Here is a 6,902-nt window from a genome sequence, read left to right as displayed (position 1 = left end):
CCCTGAAGTTTCAAAAATTGGTAATTTAAACCCTCCGTTTCATTTTTCCATCAAAATAAATGAAAATCTATGAAATTACATCATTACCCTTAGGCTTTTTTAAAAAAATTTCCATCCAATTTAACGGAAAAATTAAACGGAAGGTTTAAATTGCCAGTTTTTGAAACTTAAGGGGGTAGATTGCCAATTTTTGAACTTTGGGGTTAAAATTGAAAAACCCCTAAAACTTCAGGGGGTAAACTGCATTTTCCCCAATTAATTTTTAAGCAAAATTTTCCAATCCTCATGTAAATGATCCTGTACTTGCACCATATACTATCATGTTGACCTTGTGCACTTGCAGGTATAACGTAGAATTATTTGCCTATTAATTTAGGTAGATATTTGGACGACAGCTGACTATGGCGCCTCTCCGTTCATCATCAAACCGAAGCATAATCTAGCCTGACCTGCCTTTCATCCTACGATGATAAGGTGGCCTTCCACATAGCAGGGTAAGAACCCGCGCCATCCGAGCCAAAGCCTTCTCCGTCACCCATAAGGAAAAGAAACTCAAGCTATAGGGCTCGAGGAATGCAGGGATAAGAATGGCATATCAACAAGTGGGTCACTGACAATCGAAGGCGATCAACTACAGGTTCAATAAATGGCAATAACAAATCCAAGTACTTGAGCACTGGACTGTTAGGGTGAACGAATGGTTCTCAAGAAGGAAGAGAAGGGGATCGATTAGTTGAAACCCTAAAAAACACTACCCGAAGAAAGAAATACTGGAAAGAAAAATCAGAATTAAAGCAAGCCAGTTGAGAGGTTTGAAAAGTTGTAGAGCTTCGTGCACGATAATAGGCGTTTTAGGATAATCGGAGGACGAAAGGAAAAATGAACAGCAACTTCTTTTTATAGCAAGTCTGAAAGACTGAAGAGTCTGAGAAGCTGAAGAGTCTGAGAAGCTGGAGGAGTCTGAGAAGACGAAAAGACATCGGCACTTTGAAACCCTAGAAAATGCATTGGGAACACGCACATTAAAAGCCGTTGCAGGCGCGTCTTATCGTCTACTACTGACGCACAGTAACTGAAAATACAACTACTCCTAGGCTGACACGTGGACGAGCGCTCATTCTTTCAGATCAACAGGCAAGTAGACCAACGAGTCCTCGGATAAGTCAAGTGTCTCGGCAAAAAATTAGCGGGAAAAGTCCCGCCAAAACCCAGAATTGGGATTAGGGTTTTCCTCGAAAGCCTCGGACATATGGTCATCAAAAGTCGGACGTTGGGAGACCGATCCATCTCTGAAGAACTCAAAAATTTCCATAATCATCCAAACCAGGAAATTGGGGGGTAACTGTTGGGTCATGGATCAGTCAGACAAAGCCCAACGGCCCAAAGGCCCAAGAATTCAATAGACATACTAGGGCTGCTAAGCTCTCGGTCGGCTTAGCCCAAAGAGGTCTCGAGCTCCTTGCTTGAGACATAACTCATGGGTCAAGATGGTCAAAGGCCGAGAGGTGCATTGGTCATTCCATCACAGAGATATGATCAACCATTCAACATTCAAATTGTCTATTTCAATTAAGATAAGTCAGTTAGCATATAAGCTAATGAAGGTGCCTGAGACCTACTCGGACACTCTGACTTAACATTGCACAAAAGCTATGATCCTTATCCCCTGATCTTAGGCTACTAAGATCATGGAATGGCTAATGAATACTATCCCACTTTCAAATGTTTGCATAGCTGATATTAAGGGATAAAGTCCCTCAACGTGCAGGAGACCAAACTCCTCTCATGCCTATAAATACAAATCAATTATCAAGGTTAAGGTAATCGCAACTCTTGCTATCTAAGCTTCATTGTTTCCTACATTTTTTTTCTCATTGCTGACTTAGGCATCGGAGTATCCCTGCCGGGAAACCACCATGGACTCTAATCCTATTGTTTGTTCTTATGTGCAAGGCTGACGCCTCCTCAGACACCACTATGCAGTTTGTGCCACGTCATTCCTTAGAAAACTGTGTTCCAACAATATTCATAAAAACTAATATATTCATCAAGAATAACTATTCTTACCTAATATGAATATTAAAATAATCTTTACCTTCAAAGTAATATCTTTAAATGAGAGTTTTAAAATCTGGGGCGCTACAATCTTCCCTCCTTATTGAAATTTCGTCCTCAAAATTAAAGCCTACAATTTATCGCCTAACCTCAAATTGAGCGACTCAAATTTAATTATTCATCATAGCGTACACTTCACTGTTAACTTTATCATATTGAAATTCATCTCCTACTCCTAGGAGAAAATCTTATTCATAATCTAAAATCTCAATTTCTGCAATCATGCCTATCTCAAAATCTTTTCCCGAAAATTATTGTTTAATAAATCTTAATGACACACCATTGAATATTCATCCCACAATGAGAAACAATCTACTGTCAAGGCTTAAACATCAAATTAATAATCTTGTGATCAGTAGTTCATACCTCAAAACATCATAATCTTCTTAGCAAGATCACAATGGTTTCCTCGGTCTTATTAATCAATCTTATCAAAGAGAGTGAAAAAAATAATAATAATAATCTCTGCCTATATTTCCTTTAGTCTCTCAATATACTATATACACAAAGTATCAATATGCTGCTTAGTTAATTATCAACATTATCACCTCATAAATCCGCAAAAGTAACAAGCATCAAGATTCTGCAAATTTTAAATCTCCAAAAACATTATTACAAAACTAAACCTCAAAAGTGACATCATATATGATTCGTTCTAAATATACAACCGTTTCTATTTCCTTATCCCAAATCTTGTGTCAATACTACAATCTCAGTGAAAATCTTTCTGTGTTACCACATCTTTACTTGATAAATCATAACATGGTAAAAGAAACTGTAAATGTTATTCCAATTCAATCAATATACAACTATTACAAAATTGTAAGATTCTCATCAATTCTTGACTAATACATGTTGTGCCTTGTAGAGATAAAAATTGAGCAAGCAAGTGAGACAAGATATGGGTAAGTTTCCAAGCTAGCAGTTCCAAGACACTCATGTTAAAAGTTCTCTCTCTTAGGTCTTGGAAGGTCAAGAAAAGAAATAGAGAGACAAATTGTCCTACTGTGTTCCAAATATGAGGATTTGTTAAGCATTTCTGGACATGATATGTATGTGACTTCTATCCGAGACTTTGGAAAATTACACGTCAGGTGCTCTCTCTCTTCTTTCATGTAAGGTCACTAAGAAAAGAGAGTTATTTAGCCTGAGAAGCATGACCAAGGATAATCTTGCTTCTTCAGGACACGGTCAAAGATAATCTTGCTTCAATGGCTTACTTCTGAGAGTATAAGGTGTTGGGTTTCATGAATCAAGCTGTGATGCTGCATCTTTCTCTTTGGTAAGTGAGAATACTCAGACTAGGATTAAAGGTTGAGCTTTCTATGTATGTAAGGCCATTGCTTAGAAAACCGTAAGTGAATGAAGATGAACAGTGGGCATGCATTGCAAATGAGAAGAGATAAGAATTTATAGGATGAGTTCTAGAAGATGAACACATGTCTGTGGTGTGCATTGGCTTGACAAATCATTCGGCCGCACCCGTGGATTTCAAAGTTGTTGATTGAACAATAAGTTTGACAAACGGGTGCCGCAAAAGTCAAAAGCGATGTCAGCCGTCATTATGAGGGGAGACAAGATTCAAAAATCACGAAAACTTTTGGACTAAAATCGTTCATCGCCCGAGGTCTTATGTCGTACGCTCTTTTACTGTAGCTTTAACCGAAGTAAAATATTCTCTTTAAAAGCCACACGACTGTTGCTTCCAGAAATACAGAAATTCCTTCGCTTTTTGACATCCAGTCTCTCTGCACATTTATTCCCAACACTTCTTCCAAAGTTTTCCTTAAACCTCCACAAATGGTTGCATCATCATCCTCTATCAACAACATTGACTTAAATGTTGCTCCTGCAATACAACCCAACGTACCAGCTGTATTCCCCGGCGCCCCTGCACAATCCGACATGCTTACCATACATCCTGACATATGGCATCCAACCTTACCTTTGATAACGATCCTATCACTATCCATGATTCTGTCATGCTCCATGACTCGACTGCTGTGGCAATGGCTAAACGTCTCGTAACTCCACGGGATCAGTCCTTGTTGGCGGGTAGGTTTGACACTGGCACTATTAATGATTCCCTAGCATTCAATATCCAAGGTACTGCTTCTGATTATGATTTAGCATGATGTCTGAGTGTCAAAAATGAGGAAATGAAAATCATAAGAACCCAAGTGGGGTCTTACAGTGACCGCTCAAACCCTACAGAAAGAAACATGTGGATTTGAAGCAAGAAAATACTAAGCTGAAGAAGCTAGTGGTGTCGTAAGCGGAAGACCTTGGAATAAAAATGCTAGAAATGAAGGAGACTACTGAACGTCTCCAGCGACAACAAAACTCCAGGTCGATATCTAGAATTGTCGCACATCTTTCCACCCAACCTCAAGCCAAGTACCTCATTTGAAATAATTACTCTTTTCGATAACTCAAATATATAAAATATCTACAATTCTACTCGTGCTAAATTCTCTCTTTGCATAAGTGATCTCTTGGAGCAGCTTTGTGAAAGCATTTGCTTGTCATTACTACAAGTCTCTTCATGCAACTCTCTCTCTCTCTCTCTCTCTCTCTCTCTCTATATATATATATATATATATATATATATATATATATATATATATATATATATATATATATATATTCGTATTAATAAACATTGGTCTAATAAGGAGATTGTTCCCCGAACATTTCTATTTGCTTTGAAATTATAGCATATTCATGGTAGCTTCATATATACTCTTTGATTATTAGGCTAATCACACTGGTAGATTCCTAACACTCACAAAACATCAAGGTACACCAATCACATATTAACAACCTCTGAAACACCTCAATATCATCAAACATATATCTTGTAAGGAGATTTAGATCCTATCACTATTTTGAACTGCCTTCCAACTTTTAACTCTATGCTTCAAATTACCCCAAGAATAATAATCAATCGTTATTACCAAGTGAATGAACATTATACTTAAGGCCTTGGCATGTAACTAAAATTCTCATGATTCATTATCTACTAGTGCCTTAGTACTTTAAGTATTATTCACAACCTAAGTGCACCAATTTACCCTCAAAACTTTAACCATCACTTCAATATAGTTTTCCTCAATTACAGAAAACCTAACACATCAATTTCTAAGAATCACTTCAAAGATTTCATGAATTGTACCTTAAAGTCATCACGATCATCCGAAAATATCAAAATCCTTAAACCACAAATGTAAATCTCAAAATATCTTAGAGATTCTAGGGCATACCTCATTTCATTAATCCCTGCAATACTTGGACATTCACATCATGTCACTACGTAATCCTTATTCATCAATCCATATATTATAACCACAATCATAGTGCCATTATTGCCATCAACCAAACCTTAACCATGATCAAAAACTCATATAAACTCTTATATCACCAATTCAATTACAAGAATCATTTTACAACCTACATCCATAAGACCATTTTGTCACCAAGTCAATTACACAATCATCTCACAACCTAAATCAATAAAACCATCATACGATTTTTAAATCATAATCAATAATCTTTCTTAAATCCCCAAGACACTTCAAAATATACTTTTATTGATCAAGAAAATTGCCATTAATCCAAATGAGCAGGTACTATAGATCACAACCTATCTTCCATCTAAAAAAAATCCATCTTCGTCATCAACTTGATCACCATACTCAAAATCCCCTCATTACTCTCACTTAAGTCGATTTTTTTTTTTTTTTTTAACATGCGATGACACAACAAAAAATATAAACCATTATTAAAATGCTCATGCATCATTTATTAGAGACTACAAAAATAGATTCTATTTGGCCGGAATGTGGCTTCCCATTACCCAAAATAGATAAATAAATAAATAAATAAATAAATATATATATATATATATATATATATATATATATATATATATATTAAAAAAAAGTCTGCAGAACTTTATAACATTTGCTTTGATACCATAATTGTAACATCCACAACTCGCTAAGGCTGGATTTGTCACTTTTTTCTTTTACAACACAATTTTACAAAGATCTATAACGTCTAACAAAGTGTTTAATACAAATTATTGAAAAAATAAATTATGCCCCCATTCCGGCCTTCTATTTCAGCATGCTCTTTGCCTGAAACAAGAAATAAAACTGATGAGCCCAAAGGGGGCCCAATAAGTAAAATCTACAACCATAAGCAGTTTTACTCTTTGTCCCGTTTTGAAAATTGGAACGCATAAAAATATATGTTCCTAGTAATTTTTAAAGAAAAACAGAAAGCACATAAAATATATTATCATCAAAAAAATTTGCTAATAGTCTTTATCTCATACGAGGGCACATGTATACTGTTACTCCCGTATACTAAGGTTGTGCGGCCCTTGCGAGCTAGGATGAGATATCATGGCCACAGCCCCGTCCCCTAGCTAGCCGATTAACTCTAGGTGCACTCAGCATGGCAAATAAATGATGGAACCACCTTATGGCAGAACCTCCTTCAGCGGTTGTGCTTCCATCCTTAGCATTGGTACCGAGCTTCTTTCTTGTTTCTCTTGGGACCAAAAATACTCTCTTCCATACATGTACCCTCATTTTCTAACTTTTTCCTCATTTCTTATACTTCTCTTGATACATCGTAAGGCATCATTTTGGAGGATTTATTATCATTTTCTCAAAATTCTCTTTATCAACATCACTATTTTCAAAATGTATCTTTTTTTCGAACTTTTTATGCATGCAACATAATTCCATAATATAAACAAAATAATCATTTGCAGTTTG

This window comes from Corylus avellana, chromosome ca5 (genome assembly GCF_901000735.1).
Source record: "Corylus avellana chromosome ca5, CavTom2PMs-1.0".
Classification (NCBI taxonomy): domain Eukaryota; kingdom Viridiplantae; phylum Streptophyta; class Magnoliopsida; order Fagales; family Betulaceae; genus Corylus; species Corylus avellana.
This window is presented reverse-complemented; position numbering follows the sequence as displayed.